The following is a 17,852-nucleotide window of genomic DNA, read 5'->3' as shown; positions in this document are numbered from 1 at the left end:
GCATTGCAATGCAACCTCCAAGACAAAACTGACGGGCGTCTCGACTCTCGACCAGGTCTCGACAGTCGACTCGGCTCCGAGTAGTAACTAGTAGAGGCCACCGTTCCGTGTTTCTATCCTCAGTATACTGAAATCCTTCTCCTCCACGCCGCAACCCCCCTCCGGACTGGACAGGCAACTTTATCTCATGCGGGCTGCTCCCTTGGAGCGGCACCGCTGCTCCCGAGGGAGCGCACCCCGTAGCCGGGTGCAGTGAGTGCCTTGGGGCTGGGTGGCCTGTCCTCTGGACGGGCTCAGCCCCGGCGACTCACTAGGGTGCCTGCCCAGACCAATGTCTCCCCCTATATCCTATCATCCTCCCGGCTCTGAAATTGTCTCATTGGACCGAAAGGGCCTAACCCAACAAAACAAACAAACTAGTAGAGGCCGCGATTACCCGTCGACCAGGCTAACGCGTCGGTCGGGTCAAGTAACAGGTCATCAGGACGAACGGTTAACGGTAACAACTAAAATAACAGTGCAGGTCTGTGCAGGACGACAATCTGGCCAGTGCAATAGACTCGCCGCCGCCATAGGCGGCGGAACGGGGAGGGCACCGGGGCACCGTGCCCCCGTTTGATTTTAGCGTTTTAACATTAGCCTTATGGGCGTTGCATGGAAAGAATGGGACCAAAAGTTGGCAGTGCCCCCCTTATCGAAGGTGTTCCGCCGCTACTGGCCGCCGCGCCGGACAGTGAACAAGTGGCGAACGCCGAACTCATTAGCCGTTTATTAAAACGTTTAACGTTTCCACGTGTACATAGGGGAAAGTGGGGTAAGACGGGCACCTTAACTTTGGAGCCATTTTTCGGCCGGTAAGAAACGTCATAGAAACGGGAAACTGAGTAAAAACCTTTTTTAGACATTTTACTTCCATTTGCCAGAAGATGAGACTTAGAGCTGATTCAACAAATAAACTGCAGCTATTTTTGCAAAACCTTGCAAAAACCCGTCTTACCCCACCCCATGGGGTACCTAAGACGGTCACATGGGTAGGGCAAAGACGGCCAGCTTCTTTCACCGATCAGCGCAGCTCGCAACAAATGCCCGAGATTAGCCGCATTCATACAGTCGCTCGTTGGTCTCAAGTGCTTCGGAAAGGCAGTAGGTATAGGTACGAGATTCGTGCAGAAGGCCTATGCTCGTATATAGGTCCTAGTTCAAAAGCTTTGTAGAGCCGTTTTTCACATTGATTATTCGAGAATAAACTGCGCCGCAGGAATATTGCTAACATGTCTGTGAGTATCGAAATCGAACATATTCTTAACCTTCGCCCCAGTGGGGGGGGAGGGGCATATGTTACCACCCTGTCGCGTTTTTCGCGTCACGCGTGTGAATAAAAAACCGCGCCGCGCCGTTTGGAGTTGCTTTTTTGTACATCAATTTTGGACAATGTGTGAAATTTTTGATCCCAGGTCATGTCAGGTCAGGTCACCAGGTCAAGTTAACTGACCAAGCCTAAAAAAGTTTGCAATAATGTCCAGCCTGCAGTGTTTGTCAGAGAGGTTTTAAACTTAGTGGATTGCATGATGTCATGGGCGCCTACAATTTGTATATCTCGGATTTTTTATATCCGTGACCTAAGGTCAGGTCAGTGGCGTGACCTTTCCGTTATAAGTCAATGGAGAAAAACGAAAATCCCTCTAGAGCCGTGTGTACGCATAGGAACAGTCCAAATATTTCAGAATCACAATGATTTGAACCATCCCGTGACGACCAGGGTGCCTTTTTTGCTGATAGCCTGTAGAAAGGTCATCCGAGGTCATTTAGGCTACAAACAGATTATTGCAAATCACTCTCGATTGGAAAGAGATAGAACGCTGGAGATGGTCTCGTTGAGTTTGTCATGCCGAGGCGCATCGACTGATATGCAACATGACCGTTTTCGGTCAGGTCATGACCTTGACCTGAGGTCAAATTTTAAAGTTGACCCTTCAAGGTCAAATTATAGTTCATTCGACGCGTCTTGGCAAGAGGAACACGATTCTGGCAATAGAAATGTCGTGGCTTTTTTTAGTCAAAAGTTATTGTCGAAAAACACTTTTCGTAACGACAACTATTTTTGGAGTTTTTGCCCTCTACCTAGAGGCTAAACCGTTGACCTGAGGGCATTTTTGATAATGACCTTGTCAAAAGAAAAGTTCAAAAGCTATCGATTGCTATTCCAAGCGTTTTTCTAGCTATCATAGTTCCTGAGATAATGGCATGTTTTCTGAAAAATATAATGACAATTCGCAAATTTTGACCTTTCTTTTTTTCCTACAGCAACAAAAATATTTTCACCATTACAGACCCATTGGATCCACAGTTGCCCGTCTTACCCGAAACTCAATGTCAGAAGTTCAGCACGATTTTTCTCTGTGGACAACTTGATGCAGACAAAGCAAATCCGCGGTAAATGAACACTGGTGGCATTGAGTGTACCACAAGTGATTGCGAGTTTTTAACTCTATAGTGCTGCATACAAAAGCTTGCACAATACATTATGGATGTTTTCAATGAAATGGATGTTTTTAAAGAAATCAAAATAAAAGATTATTGACTGAACACAAATTCACCAGACTTCAATGGTGGTGTGTAGTGGGAAAGGCAATTCTGGTCCTAATTTTTCTCGCGATCGTTAAGCGCTATTGGTTTGGTCTGCAGACTGCAGAAGGGGTGCCCATCTTACCTACCCTGACCGTCTTACCCCACTTTCCCTACATATAGGTAGTAGGACCTAATTACGAATTCGGTCGAGCCTTCCTTAAAAGTGTACAAATCCAGTTTCAACTAAAAGTTGAGGTTGATAAAAATAAGTTGAATTAACCCTCGCACTTATAGGTAAAGGGGATCGAACGCACTCCTCCTTGGTTTTTCGCGAATAACTCGCGCAAAAAGCGGCCGATCGCGACAACACTTTCAGTAGTTACCCTCGTGTCAATTAATTTTACACCAACCCTCAAAATTTTATGAGCCCGACCGCAATGACTTTTGACCTGTGACCTGTTCCTCGAGACCATGTTTGGCCGGAATCACGATTCGGCATGTCAGCTCATAGCATGTGGGCATTGCCCGTCTTTTTGTGGTTTTAAACGTTCAAACATGTGAAATGATGTTGATCCTACGCATCATAACGGGTGTCAAGGTCATGTGAAGGTCAGGTCATTGACTTTTGATGACCTTCTTTCGCTTTTTCGAGCTTTACATGTTGTTACGGTCGATTTTGGTTTCCCGACTTATGGGCCATTGACCTGACCTGGAAGGTCAGCTAATAATCTAGGACCTTAAAATTGTGTATCGTCGTCTTCCTCTCGTCACGCGCAGCACGCTCGTTTCACTCTTGTTTCACGCCAAAAAGTGATAATGGGCTGCATATAGGCAGTAGGTAGACGGTAGGTAGGTCAGTAGTAAGTACACCTCGTCCCTTGGTAATTCCTATTCAATGGGAAGGCTAGGAGATTCCTGTGATATATCGACATGGGGGGGGGGGAGCAAGATTACTTTACTAATAGGGGGAGCACAGGTATTCCCTAGTTACGTTAGTGACCACTGACCAAAGAGTAACATGCCTATCGAAGCATTTTTTTTTTAATCCCAATCCGTTCTCCCGTGAATAGGTATCCAGGAAGCACGAACGATCCATTTTAAATAGTATCAATCATCCGATCCTGATCAAATATGCGTGTTCGTAAGCTTGTTCTGGTATTGCTTGATCTACCAAGACCGACGAACTTGAGAAAATCGAGTGACTGTACCTTTTTCAAAAGTCTCTATCCAACTTTTCGGAAATTCACGGGAGAACGAGAAAGGGCGTCGATATAAGGTGTCACTTTTATCTTATGCTTTCATTTTATGGTAAGGTACCTATTTAAGTATTCAAGGCCCTAAAACTACTTGTATTAACGAGCCCTCGCCGGACCTACGGGTTTTCCACATACGCCCCTGCCGAAGGGGGGCTGGTAAGACCCCCCTCACCGTTTCGCCCCTAATAAACATCGCGGAAAAACGAGCGTGTGCGCCGTTACGAGACGTAGCGATTGGTATTCGATGTTAATGTCTCAGATCAATCGGTGACCTCTAGGGTCAGATCAAGCCGGTCAGATCAAGTGTCCTAGGTCACGGGCTCGGTTTTTGGTCAATATAGTCGCCAAAATGGTCACAGAGCCGCGACCTTGGCACCATCGTGTTTTCTTGCTCAGGCTCGTCGAATGGCATACTTTTTGTTCGGGTGAGGTCAACCTGAGGTATTGACCTCGGGTCAAGGTCAGGTCTGAGTCACCCAGGTCACGAGAAGCTGGTTGAAGGCCATTTTGCATATCATTCGATTCGGCAGGTCTTTACGAGTCCATTAAACCGCGCATGGCTGGGGAGGGGGGCTCTACAGAGCCCCCCTCCCGTTTTTCGACAATATCTTTTAAACCGTTTCACGGATCAACACGAAACTTGCAATACCCTCAGCGGCATCAATTTGACACCTTATGTTAAAATCTCAATTTTCTAGCTACCATAGTTTGGCCGATAATGACGTCAGAGTGACGTCATGTCGGTCGATTTTGATGCCAATTATTGAAATACGGCAAACGCTCTCAAGAGCTTAGTTTTAAGGCTAGATCCAATTTCTTTGCATCAGTGGATTACAAATACACTTAGCTATCAAACTGTTGTCTCGAATTTTCGTAATTTTGAAAATCTTAAAAAATATGTTTTTACAATTACAAAAAATATACTTTTTTATTTCTTCAAAAAGTTTTACATTTTTCGCAAAAACTGGAAAATATGTGATAGAACAGACACCGATAAAGTACTCTAGCCCTGTCTTAAGGCCGCCCCACACTGGACCTCGCATGCGGGTTGCGAGTTTGCGGGTTTTGAGTTTGCGGGCATAATACTAATTCATAGAGTGATTAGACCGTTCCTTTATGGTAACTTCATGAATGCAGTGAAGCCGGTACACCTTCAGAAAATAACATATAGTCGCAATACCAGCGCAACGAACCAAAATTTGACTCCAACGAAAAACCCGCAAACCCCGCAGAACTCGCAGACCTCGGTCCTCGCAGCGAGGGAAATCGAAAGTTGACTCAAAATCCACTTTTGGAATGCGATGGAAGGTCGCTTGCAAGCTAAAAACATGCAGATGCGCTTGTTAGATGGTAGTGTGGGTCACTCAGCTTAGATTGTATTATTTTATTTTGAAGAAATACCCGAAAACCCAAAAACTCGCAACCCGCATGCGAGGTTCAGTGTGGGGCGGCCTTTAGCGCAATATCTTCAAAAATAGCCAAGTTATTTGCGGTATTGTCAAAATTTTACAATTATATATTTTTAAAACTATTTATTTTTCAGTACGTTCTTGACATTGTACAGCAATATAAATGACACCATCGTGTTCCTGAGCTCAAACTGCATTTGATAGGCACATTGTTTGTTGAAAAATTTCATTTTCAAGATTTGTATGTATGTATGTATGTATGTATGTATGTATGTATGTATGTATTACAATCATGGACAATCCACACGGGGCGTGGCGATTACAGTCCAGTCCAACCCTTTCTGACCTTAAATTGACCTGACCTCCAGTAAATTCAGCTGAAAATTACCTCAAATGACACAGACATCATTTACGAAATCTACGTGTAAAATGGGCCATAAGGACCGCCCACTCCGCCATCCACCCCTACCAAAACCGGGGCAGCCCACTCGATGCCACCGGTCGTCCATTTGTATCTGGTAGGAACCAGCTGCGTCACTTTCGCCGCAGTAACTGCATCCTCGTCATCACCACGACGAAAAACGTCACGTTGACCGTTGTTCGCCGCTGCGCATCTGCACTTGTCGGACGCCAGAGAGCTACGACAGGTGGTGGAAAGCCGAGAGGGAGGGGACCGGATAATATCCAGAGCGGTATACCTACATACGGAACGTCCCAGCCGCGGAGCGGCGGCTGATTCATTCATTCGCAATGACTCAATTTAATTTCTTTAGTTGTTTACATAAATCTTTAAAGTGAGCACTGAAATAAGCTAGGGCTAAGTAAATTACGATTTTTTTCCCAAGAAGTGAGGCATACCGTTATTTTTTACGCTATCCAACTTCATCGCGTTTCACTTTCATAATAAAAATGGCTTTGGAGTCTTCAAAAGTAACCATTAAAGCCTAGCCAATAAAGTTGAAAAGGTCTCGGCCGCGTATGTTGGCTATAACTAAGAGTTGTTTTATCCGAAAGCATTAGCCTTTAATATATAAGAAAAGTATCGCTGTTATGCGTCATCTTTTCCACAGAGGCAGCTGTCGGACAGAAATCGCGTGACGTCACCAATGGTGCGTGACGACCGTAACGTTTCACGTGACATGTCCGAGAGCATCAGGCGGTAAAGTGGCGTCACGCCACAGTCTCATCGGCTAATGCATGTCGCGGCGACCCACAGGACACCGCGTGAAAAGGTGTCTGCCATACGCCGCGCTTCCAATTGTTGTTCTGCCGGTCAAGCTACATTCTATGTAGATGTACATTCTATGTAGGTGCAATGTACATTCTATGTAGGTGCATAATTTACCATAGCATGGCATTAACAAGCTCATTCATTTACGTCACGCACGCAGAACGATGCAAACATTTGAGACCATTCGCTCAAATTCGCTCAAACTAGATGGATCGTGCTTAAATTTTCTTGATTGAGCCTATGTGCATTATAGTGAGCTGTTAGCGCCATTTCATGTAAATTCAGGCACAATCTTTTTAGCATTAGGTACAGTTTTCACACACCAGCGCATGCATAAGTTATATGTACTTCGTAGCTCGGTTAGATCCCTGCCACACTAATTCCGGATTGCACACTGCAGAAAGGCCGGCCGCAGACCTCAGTAAATAGCCTAAGCATCATAGGAGCAGGAGGACTGAGGAGGTACCTACTGATTGGGTCACCGTGCGTCCCGCGACTGAGGCGCTTACGGCTCAGCGCGGCGGCTCTGTTTGTCAGCGCTGACGACACCGTGCACCCCCAGCGACATCCTCGCCTCCCACCGGCCACCGCAGCCAATCTGATACAGCCCCGCTCGGGTGTCATCCGTGCCGCCCAGTGGCGAAATATCCCCTTGGTGTAACCCAATCCCTCATAGCTGATCAAGCTTTCCCCTACCCCGACCATGGTCAGCCTGTGCCGGTAGAAACAAGCGGTGCGACTTTCTTCTCAGTATAACTAATCCTTGTTTCCTCCGTCTCAACACGGATAATCTGAGGTAGGTGTTCAAACAACACCCAGTAGGAGAAGGAAATCCAGGAGCCCCAGCGGGACGCCGGTCAAGTTGGGGTTAAAGACGTCGTATACCTAATTATGTCTCCTGAAACGATCAAAGAGATGTGCCGCAAGGGACATCCATATGAAAGTCATTCGACGTATCCAATTTAACAGAATGAAAAAGAAACATTTAAATGACGTTTTTAGTTGCACATTTTATAGTGTTTATATTTTCGTCAGTTTGATCAATGCCGTAGATTGATAACTAGTGAGAACAACGGCACTTAAGTTTTTTTAGGATCTGCCAGCTTCCAAGTGTTTCCCATGACTCACGTGAAATCTAACGGTATAGCTGGGCTCCGGCTGGCAAATCTGTAGATCTCTTGTGCAGATGACATGGTAACGGGAGCCGCAACTGTCTCGCGTGCTCCGAGCTTTGACCTTGAACAATTTTGTCGTTGTTGGAGGTGTTAACTGTGTGAAAGTAAACTTTTCTGACTGTGAGTCCAGCCATATGGCCAATAAAGACAACCTATCAAGCGAACTGTCTCTCGTTTTACCTAATCTCTCTGCACTGAGCTATTTGTTTTTTAAGCGGTAAACTGGTTACGCCCTACCTCAAGTCACCCATAGCTAATGATTATCCTCCTGGAACCTAAATCTAATCGACCAGATTGCCGATCGTATACCCCAAAAGGTTAGCACGGGCAGAGCGAGAGACGCCGCCTCGAATAAACAAGCGTCCATTGTTTATTTAAGACGATGCTCTTTCAATGTACAGGCTAAAATACACAGCCGTACAGGTTGAATGGTTCACAGCTGTAGGTGCTGTCGAGAGTCAGCTATGACAGACTGCCAGCAAGAATAATTTTTTTGCGGCGCGATCACCGCCCACCCGATGGGCGTGGCGATAGTGCGCTGTTTAGTACGTGCATGTCGACAATCATTGTCCTATGTAGTTGCCCCCATTGCCGCTTGGTGGAATGCACCGCAGATCGCATCTGCACAATTGCAGAGAGCGGTGTTTTGTACTCTGAAATAGGTCATTCATTCGATTGTGCTCGAAACGGTTGGAGAGATTCTGATTCAGTCAGAGCAGCGTTTGCCCGCTGGTTTTCCAATTGTGCCTATCGAGTCAAGAGCTCTTCCGTTGAAGCGGTTCGAGGGTTGGAACGAATACGTCACCCTTTCTCCTCCAGCTGCTTCTAACTGACTTTGAAAGGCACACTGCACTGCACTTGTCAGTTGGCAACAGCTCACCGTTTGAGTAGCCCACCCGACCCAACCCAAGGCCGGGCGGTAGCCTTCGCGGCCACCCTGGCTCACGAGTTCCAGTCGCGATGGACGCGCCCACAACTTAGACATGTAGGTCAGTGTTCCACCTGCCCACTCCTCGGTGGTAGCAGAGGATGAGTTCATAGCGGGCTAGCGGGCATCAGTGCTCACTGCAGTGCTGGTGTGTGTTGGTGTCCAGGCGAAGACACGGTGATAAATACCTACCAAGCTTGTGAAAATGAAAAAGTAACAAGAAATAAGAGAACAACTTTTGCGGACGATGATGCATTTTCGATCTCCAGAGATGCATTATTACTTATTAGCTGATTGATCGCAGCTTATTCAAGGAAAACTCAATTTTATGAGATTGCCTTGACCAAGGTCACGCCCACTTAATGTTTCAGCCTCACGGCTGACCCACGGCTTATTTGCTTCTATGTATTTTGTGAGCACACTTATTCATTGTTATAAGCAGTAGGTAAAAAGGTAAAAATCTGGTTTGCAGACGTCAACGTTGTCGTCAATGCTGTTTTGTGTCCGTCGCATTTTTGTGGTTTGTCATGACCGAATGCTGCTAACTGAGAATAAGCTAAATCTGCACAGTGCACACCCATGGGGATGTGGGGCCGGGCACATTTGCACCGGTGGGACCGGCTGTTCGCCCGGCCATCGCACGTCAAACTTCGGATTCTTAACCCTCGCCCGCACATGCCATTTTCCCATCCTAGAACGCACATGGGGGGGGGGGGGGGGTGGTTGCCACCCCCCCGCGCAATTTCGTTCCTGTTGGAGATAGAGCTTAGCGGTAAAGACCAAAAAGATTCTTTGGGAAGAGACGAATCCAATGATACCCAGTTTTACCTTCTCAGGTCAGTCATTGACCTTCCAGGTCAGGTCAAACTAAAAAATGTTGCTGTTTTGGGTCACCGCTGGATATCAAGTGCGCTGCTTATCAAATACCGATGACGATGCTGTTTTCTGGTGCCAAGCCAGCTAGAACCTATTTGTCACACTACCCGACCAGAATTTTGCTGCTGAGGTCATTTCAGGTCAAGTTAGGTCAAGGTCAATTATATGTGTTTGTATGTCTGTGTGTGTCTGTGTGTATACTGATGTGTGCACCGATTGTTTTTGGGTCCATATTACATGAAATCATGATCTGAGAAGCTTTTACCAAAAATGCAATAAAAAAACTTCACAAAAAGTAAATTCAGCTTGCCTAAAACGCAATTATCTTAGATGACCTAGGTTGACCTTGACCCCTGTACATCGTCGAACAACATGTTCCATGATAGGTGGGAGGTAAGACTGGCAAAAAAGGCCGAAATCAGGGTGTCAAAAGCTCACAAGGCCCATGGCAAACGCAAGATGTTGAGAATTGGCCATTTGGGTCATGACATGACCTGAAAAACAAGGTCATATCTCCGAAACCAAAAATCACAGAAACCTGAAAGTTTCAGCGAACATCAAAAAAGGATAGACGAGCATACGAAAAATCAGCTTTCTAGCTTAAAAAATGTTGAGTGCAGAGCAGAAAGACTACCTGGGGGGGGGGATGGCAACCCCCCCACCCATGTGCGGGCGAGGGTTAATTCTGCCATATAGGAATTGCGCGATCGGAGGGTAGAGGAGGGTCCACACAGCGAGTAGTAAAGGGACACAGTTACTTAGCTCTGCTTAGCGGGGGCTCTGTCCTTGTGAATCATTCCATTCAAACATGTTCGGACTAAATTTGTTTGAAAATGTTATCATTTCATCATAGGCCGTGTTTGCAAATTCGGATTTGGTGTTGTTTTGCGTCTTGTTATCGATCTGACCGATAATACGATTTGGGTGCTGAGGCCAACAACAGCCAGCTTGGAACGACAGATCTGAGTTGCGAGTGGTATTGTTGTGTGCAAGTTCGGGTCAGTTTGAGTTTCGAAATGCACTGAAATAATGTGTCATATTCGATGCGTACTGAAGATACTGTTTTAGTGAATTCTTGCATACGGAACGTGAATAGAAAATTCCCGTAAATAGAAAAGTGTTGCAAATTTCGTATGTTTGTCGACGACATTCGCTTTTGGCTCTTAAAGGCATGTCGAATGATAAATCATTAGAAAATAGGTCTAGTTGTGATGGCAGGTATTTTGAAGAAAAACGATGGCCTAGGTAAAAGCAAAGCCAAGATGGCCATGTTTAAATTCGCTTATAATATAATCGATTCGAATCATATCTGTAAGCGGTTTAAATTTTGGCACAAGAGCGCAGTATCTGCAAAGCACAACATTGCAAAATTAATTCAGTTAGTTTCCTTAGCTCAGGAGCAAGTCATTCCCAAACGTCCTAAACGTCCCAAGCGTCCCAAGCGTCTGTCCCAGCGGGTATCGGGTGTGCCTGTCGCACCTCCGACCCATGACGCTCATTTATTAGCTCCGTGCCGTTCTTTTTCACCGTTCCGTGCTTCTATCCTCAGGATACCGAAATCCTTCTCCTCCACGCCGCAACCCCCCCCCCCCCTCCGGACTGGAAAGGCAACTTTATCTCATGCGGGCTGCTCCCTTGGAGCGGCACCGCTGCTCCCGAGGGAGCGCACCCCGTAGCCGGTACCTTGGGGCTGGGTGGCCTGTCCACTGGACAGGCTCAGCCCCGGCGACTCACTAGGGTGCCTGCCCAGACCAATGTCTTCCCCTATATCCTATACCTATCATCCTCCCGGCTCTGAAATGGTTTCATTGGATCGTAAGGGCCCAACCCCCCCCCCCCTAAAAAAAAAATCCGTGCCGTTTCCTCGGTCACAAAGAGCGGTCCTCTCCCTCCCTCTCGTCTGCTCTCGTCTACCGGCGCGCCCTTGAACCTCGCCAGCCGTTCCAGGCCCGAGGATGACGTCACGCTGGACCGGTGACGTCACACATGGTCCGCCCGGCGGGCAGGCCGTGACGGCGCGGCCGGGCGCAGTGAGACGGTGCGCGGTGCCGCCGTGGTGCGGAGTGGTGCGGAGTGGTGCGCGCAGGTGGCTGGTGCGGGCCGCCAGGCCTCGGTCGCTGTGGAGGGGTGTCTCAAGGGAGGGCGGCGTTCCGCCTAGGTCAGCGGGAGTCGGTTACAGTTGCACACCTGTCGATCTGCAGTGACGCACGGACGAGCACACGCGGAGCATCAAGGTTAGTTTCCTCCCGCGGGCCCTGCCCGAGAGGTCACATGTGGTGTCTGTGCGTGAATTTTTGTTGAACAGGCGCTTTATTAACAGCTGTCATGTGTGAAGGTGATATTCTACTCCTTTTCACTTCACGATAAACTCAGAACAAAATTTATCGGTGAAGTAAATTTGGCACCGCATCGTTCTTTACCAATTATGTAATGCAAATTTTGTCATTAATTGACAACGAATTAGCATTTTATCTATCAGACTCAGAGGTAAGTGCGACTAGTACGAGATATCCACGTTTTCTATCCGCAAAGGAATGGTTGATTAAAACTGCCACTGCCTTGCCTGGCAATGCTCTCGGCCCGAGCGACGCTCAAGGGCGCGCGGCGCGCTGTCAGCCAGGGGGAGGGTGAGACAGCATTTTGTGAGGGCAGGAAGTCGACTCATCATACGGGCATATTGGCTGGTAAACGAGTATCATTTTGCACGACGAGGTTAGATGTTTGCATAGCACATTCAACAGTTCATGTACGCATCTTTCGGTTGGAACTCCTCGGGGCTATGCCAATGCAAGCCTGAAAACTCGAAACTCAAAGCTAAGACATTTCTCCTTCCCAAAGATTCAGCCGGCCTCTTGCCGCCGGACCAGAATAAATATGAGTGTGCATTGAAAAGCCTGTGTTACACTGTAAAAAATATTGACGAGCTATGTGTCAAAACAAGGGTCTCGAAACAGTCACCAGGTTGTCAATGCTTCCGGTACCTACCACTTGACGAGTAACCGCTTAGTTAGCTTACAGGCTGAGAACTATCCAGATCGTTATGATCCGGTATTGTAATGATACCCTAGGTGTACCTTTGTTTTGAAGTGCTGAATTAACTATCAAGGTTGTTTGACGTTTGTTTTCGCCTCAATCCGAAACGAGGAAGACCCTCATCAAATTATTAGGTGAAAGCCAGCCTCAGGATGATCAAAATACTAGGGGTAGTTTTGTCATAGTAATCTGTGAAGGGTGCGGAACAAGCCGTAGCAATGCACTCGTCACTAAACCAGCCTGAGATTATTCGCCAGGTAGCTGCTGCGTTTCCCTACTTGCTGAATCATGTTTGCAACTTTCCATTTCCAGACACTTTTTACGGCAAATAAATTGTTGGGTTATTTGGAAGGTGAATAACAATTTTATTTCTATAAGTCAATACATTTGTATTTCCGATTGCCCTAAAACTTTTTTTTAATCGTTTGCGGTAGGTTTTTATTGTTCGCAATAAAGTGGCGCACCTGTGAATCCTTCACTTAATGCGTTCCCGGCTTACCCGGCGCCGGTTGCGCCGTGTGCCGTGCCGCGTTCGGTCGGGGGTGCGTGCGTCTGTGAAGTGCGAGTGTTTATCACTGGGCAAACCTGTATCGTTTCCATTTGTGCAGTGTCTAGTTATGAAGAATTGCTTGCCGATATATGACCTGCAGTGATCGACGTTCTGATTCAATAACTTGCCATAAGCCATTATTCTCAACTAAATCGCGCAGAGACGTTTGCAAAGTTGTCGGGGGGGGGGGGGGGAACAAGAGCAATTTTAAATGAATTGCTCTCCATGCAGTGCAATAGGACTTAGGTTTAATTTTTCAAAAGTTGTGGAGCCGCCCCCGGTGTCCGGCCTGGCCAACTCTCTCAAGAACCGACAGCTAACGGAACACTGAAGTTTCACTACGACGATTTCCGCCAAAGTTATGAAGAAAAGGCAAGTGCAAGAAGTACAAAACTTTTCTTGGTAATCAAAACTTAGGTTTGGCAAATTCCAAACCCTAAGTCACTACAACTGTGGATATAAATAAGCTGGTTATTGACGGCCAAGCTCTGGCCAATCTGAGGTTCATACCTATCATCAAGTTCATGAGGCAGCTGCGGTTGGGCGGCTCACGGGCTCCACCGCATAGGCTCAGACAGGTACTCTACAAAATGTCTTCTGTGTTCTTAGGTTCAGATCTATCGATATGTGCATGCTTCTGATTCGATTGATAACTGTAAACGGGGGCTGGAAGTGAAAGGTTCGCTTGATATACGAAAGGTGCATTGCAAGAAATCACATTATCTCAGAAATACACTTTCATTTTATCTTGAGCGTTTTTGGAATGGGCCGGATGAATTCGTCATCAAACAGGTAAAGGATTTCGTTTGAAGACCACCGATATTTAAGAATATGATGGTCTTCAAACGAATTCGCTGGCAAATTCGATGACTGGATTGGGCGGCGTAGGATCTGCTGGTCATCTGACTATGGGTTGATTAGGGCCTAGTTGGGGGGTTCGTCGTGGGGTTCAAATGTATAGCAATACGTTAGTTTTGACCTAGTTTGAGCTTCATTCGTTAAGTAGGAACAAGACGATGCTTCTTTTGAACATCGTCACTAAACAAGCCGCCCTCGTTTTGACATTGTTTTTCGTTATTATTGTTACTAGGTACTTTGTTATCACACACAGCATTAACGAGGACCTGCTTCCAAAACAAGGCAGAAACGCTCCAGCTATTTTTGGGACGTGGTAAAAACTAACCGACACCTGGTAACTGTCATCTGACGAACACAAAACAAGCCAGGGGCTCGCAGCGTGTGTCAAAAGTAGGATGCAAAACTAGTCTGTACCCCCGACATTAGCGTTGAGACTTAATTTGGCAGTGGATGATACTGGCCTGAGAAGGGACCATAGCACATTCGTTAGTTTTGATTGATATCCGACACACTGCACAGTTCGGGGCTCGCTCTGCAGTGCGGGTCGCTCGGGCACGATCTAAGTTGTATTAAAAAAAATCATCACTGAAAGAAAAAAATACCACCCTAGTTAGTTTTTGGGTGGTGGTCATATTTTGAACAGCCTTTTACTTATGGTAAACCAGTTTACGATCCAAATACTAGGCCCAATATCAAAGGAATACTATGCAACTACCAATGCTCATCAAAATACCATGGTCTTAGTACGGTAATATTTTTTCATCATACTACCTTGAAACTAAAGCATAACTAATAAGAAACCAAAGCTCTACTAACGCTAGTATTATCCTGGTACCGCCTACTAAGAAAAATACCACCCTAGTTAGTTTTCGAGTGGTGGTCATATTTTGAACAGCCTCTTACCTATGGTAAACTAACTTACGACCCAAATACTAGGCCTAATATGAATGTAAAACCATGTGAATACCAATGCCAGTAAAAATTACCATGGTATTAACACGGTAACTATATGTCGTCATACCATGCCCAAAAACCCACGTGATACTAGCACGAAACTAGGACTTTACTATCGTTAGCTACTCCCTGGTAATGCTTACTAATGACTTATCATGGTAAAACCATCCTTTTGTCATCTGGATACCAGCTTTGCTTTGCTGGCCAACCATCGTAAAACAATAGTTTACTATGTGACATTTATTGTGATATTACCAGTCGGTTAACAGGATCTTACTAGTCATCAACCAGCATGCTTCATATGCTGTGCTTTAGCCTATCCATGCCAAATTTGTTTATCATTACGACAGCCACTTACTGATGCACAACAGCATGCATGACAGTATCTACCTAGCAGTCGACAAAGCAGCTCTTCACTTTTCCAAAGCATCTACCTAGTAACCTACATGAAATATTTCACACATAAAAAGCATTTGGCCACAAACAAAGTTACGTCTGCACATAACCAAACAACGCGCATGAACAACAATTATTACAGTTCACTTTATCATCACAATGCAATCGGTCTCTTTTCACACAATCGTTGAATGTCGCCCTTCCAGCGATTTATCACGCAACACCTTCTCCAAGGGCATTGGTAGCCATATACCGAAGGTTCGAACTTCGAAAGCCAGCTCTGGAAAAGAGCAGGCATTGATATAAGATAAACCAATGGAAAGATTGATTGTGTGTGCTGCAGTGACACTCTATCTCCTACCCCTCCCACCTTGACTCGCAGTGTCCCGTGACCTAGCTCCCAGTTTGATGAAACAAGGATTTAAGATAAGTTGTTTTAAAAAAATGGCAGCATCTAATAGAACAGGGGATTTGTAGGGTGAGGAATTTAGCAAATTTGGGACATTAGGCCAGAGGCTGGTTCAGGTAAAATGCCCTATAATGAATTAATTGCCATGAGGTGCAGTGTTGAGTGTTGGCAATAATTCAAAAATTCTACTCTTAACCAGCGCCCCACTGGGGTATGTTCTGTAACGCACTCCACTGGGGGAGGCGGGGGCTATTTATAGAACCCCCCCCCCCCCCGCTCCAACTCCGAAACTACTGGGCCGATTGTCAAAACTGAAACGGCGTCTGATAGCCCTGGAAAAACTGTCGAGCAAAACCTAATTTTATTGACCTCGAGATCACCGTTGACGTCACAGGTCAGATCAAAATAAAAATTAGCAACGTTTTGGCTTGTTAACCCTCCCCCGTATAGGGGGGGGGGGGTCGAACGGACTCCCCCTCGGTTTTTCGCGAATACCTCGCGTAAAAAGCGGCCGACCGCAACGAAGCTTTCAGTACCCTCGAGTTATAATCAATTTTACACCTACCCTAAAAAATGTAATGGCCCTGACTAATGACCTTTGACCTGTGACCTACTTTTCGAGACCATGTTTGGCCGGAATCGCGATTCGGCGTATGTCGGCTCGCATTTGCCGCGCGTTTGCAGTCCTTTCGTGGTTTCAAGCGTTCAAACATGGGATATGATGCTGCTCCCATGCATTAGGGTGGATGTCAAGGTCACCAGAAGGTCAGGTCAGTTCATTGACCTTTGATGACCTCGGTTTACTTTTTCGAGTTTTATCAGCATCTTTCTAGGCTAGTTTTTTTTTAGCTGATTTCGAATTTAACAACCATATATGAACATTTACGAAGTAGTTTTGGTGCCTTCGTAACATGTTACGAAGCTGTCAGAGGCGGTTGCCACCTAGTGCACCTACTACGAATACCCGGCAAAACCCTTACTGGTTGACCTGACCTGACCTGACCCGACCTGGCCTAAATGCATGAAGACATCATCTATGATCATAGCTAACATGATATTCGTGATCAGTTCCCTAAAAAACCCAATAGCAGCCACGTTTTACGACGTTCTAACAGGTCCCAGTTTTCCCCACTTTTGGGTCATTGACCTGACCTGGAAGGTCAACCGATGACCTAGGACCGACGACCTAGGATAAAATTGGGTACCATCGGCTTTCTCTCGTCACGGGCAGCACGCTCGTTTTTTCCGCGAAGCTCTAGCTCAATCAGGGGCGAAACGGCAAGGAGGGGGTTCAACGGACCCCCCCCTTAAACGTTCGTGGCTGAAAAACACCAATACGGGCGAGGGTTAACCCCCACCCTACTGTGGGGAGGGCTATTCATAGCCCCTCTCGTGTTTACGCAATATCTTTAAAACCGCTGGACGTATCAAAACAAAGCTTTTAGGACCTTCGGCTGCATCAATTTATTTGACACCTTGTGCACTAATAAAATTTTCGTAGCTACTATAGATCGGCCGGAAATGACGCCAGAGTGACATCATGTTCGGCCGATTTTGATGCAAAGCATTGAACAACGGTAATCGCTCTCAAGATCTGAGTTTTAACCCGGCAAGCGGTGGGCCTCCCGGCTACCTTCCGCGCGGTGGGAGGGGGGGGGATTTTTGACCCCCCCCCCCCGAATCTCCGAAGCTACTATGACGGATCGGTAAAATTTAAATGGCGTTCGATAGCCTTGTTAAATTTGTCGAGGGAACTTCAATTTCATTGACCTCGGGGTCACCGATGACATCACAGGCCAAGTCAAAGATAAAATGTTTCACCGTTCACGGGTCTTTTAAGGAATGCGCTGCAACATCGAGTAAAGGGCATTTTGTCAAAAATCAGCGATAGGGCGTGAGTTGCCTATTATACGAGCATATGTTGCTATTGGAGGTCACTGATAATACCAGGTCCGATCACCAAGGGTCAGCACATGAACCTATCTTTACTAAGTAGGGTTGTGCGATGCATGTTTTATGGCCAATTTTTCATATTCGCCTCAATGGTGTTGGTTATAAGACCATCAGGGACGGTTTTTTGGTCACTTTCTGGTGGAGGTCAGGTCAATGTCAGGTCAAAAAGGTCAAATTTCAGGTCAAAGTTGATAGTTTCGCATAAAATTGGTATTGATTCGATGCCACTCGTCACGGCGAGTCTAATGGTGGTCTT

At 46.3% G+C, this 17,852-nt stretch overlaps 1 protein-coding gene across 1 annotated transcript in view; it reads left to right on the top strand.

The window, feature by feature from the left end:
* Positions 1-11,452: 11,452 nt before the first annotated feature.
* LOC122389213 overlaps positions 11,453-17,852 on the top strand; it is a 48,828-nt gene continuing 42,428 nt past the window's right edge. The window contains exon 1 of the mRNA XM_043381000.1: positions 11,453-11,677. The gene's annotated coding sequence lies outside the window, so the exon portion shown is untranslated. The remainder of the gene's footprint in view (positions 11,678-17,852) is intronic.

This window comes from Amphibalanus amphitrite, unplaced genomic scaffold (genome assembly GCF_019059575.1).
Source record: "Amphibalanus amphitrite isolate SeventyFive unplaced genomic scaffold, NRLGWU_Aamphi_draft 000349F_arrow, whole genome shotgun sequence".
Classification (NCBI taxonomy): Eukaryota; Metazoa; Arthropoda; class Thecostraca; order Balanomorpha; family Balanidae; genus Amphibalanus; species Amphibalanus amphitrite.
Note: the sequence above shows the minus strand (reverse complement) of the source record. Positions and strands in the feature narration are given on the sequence as shown.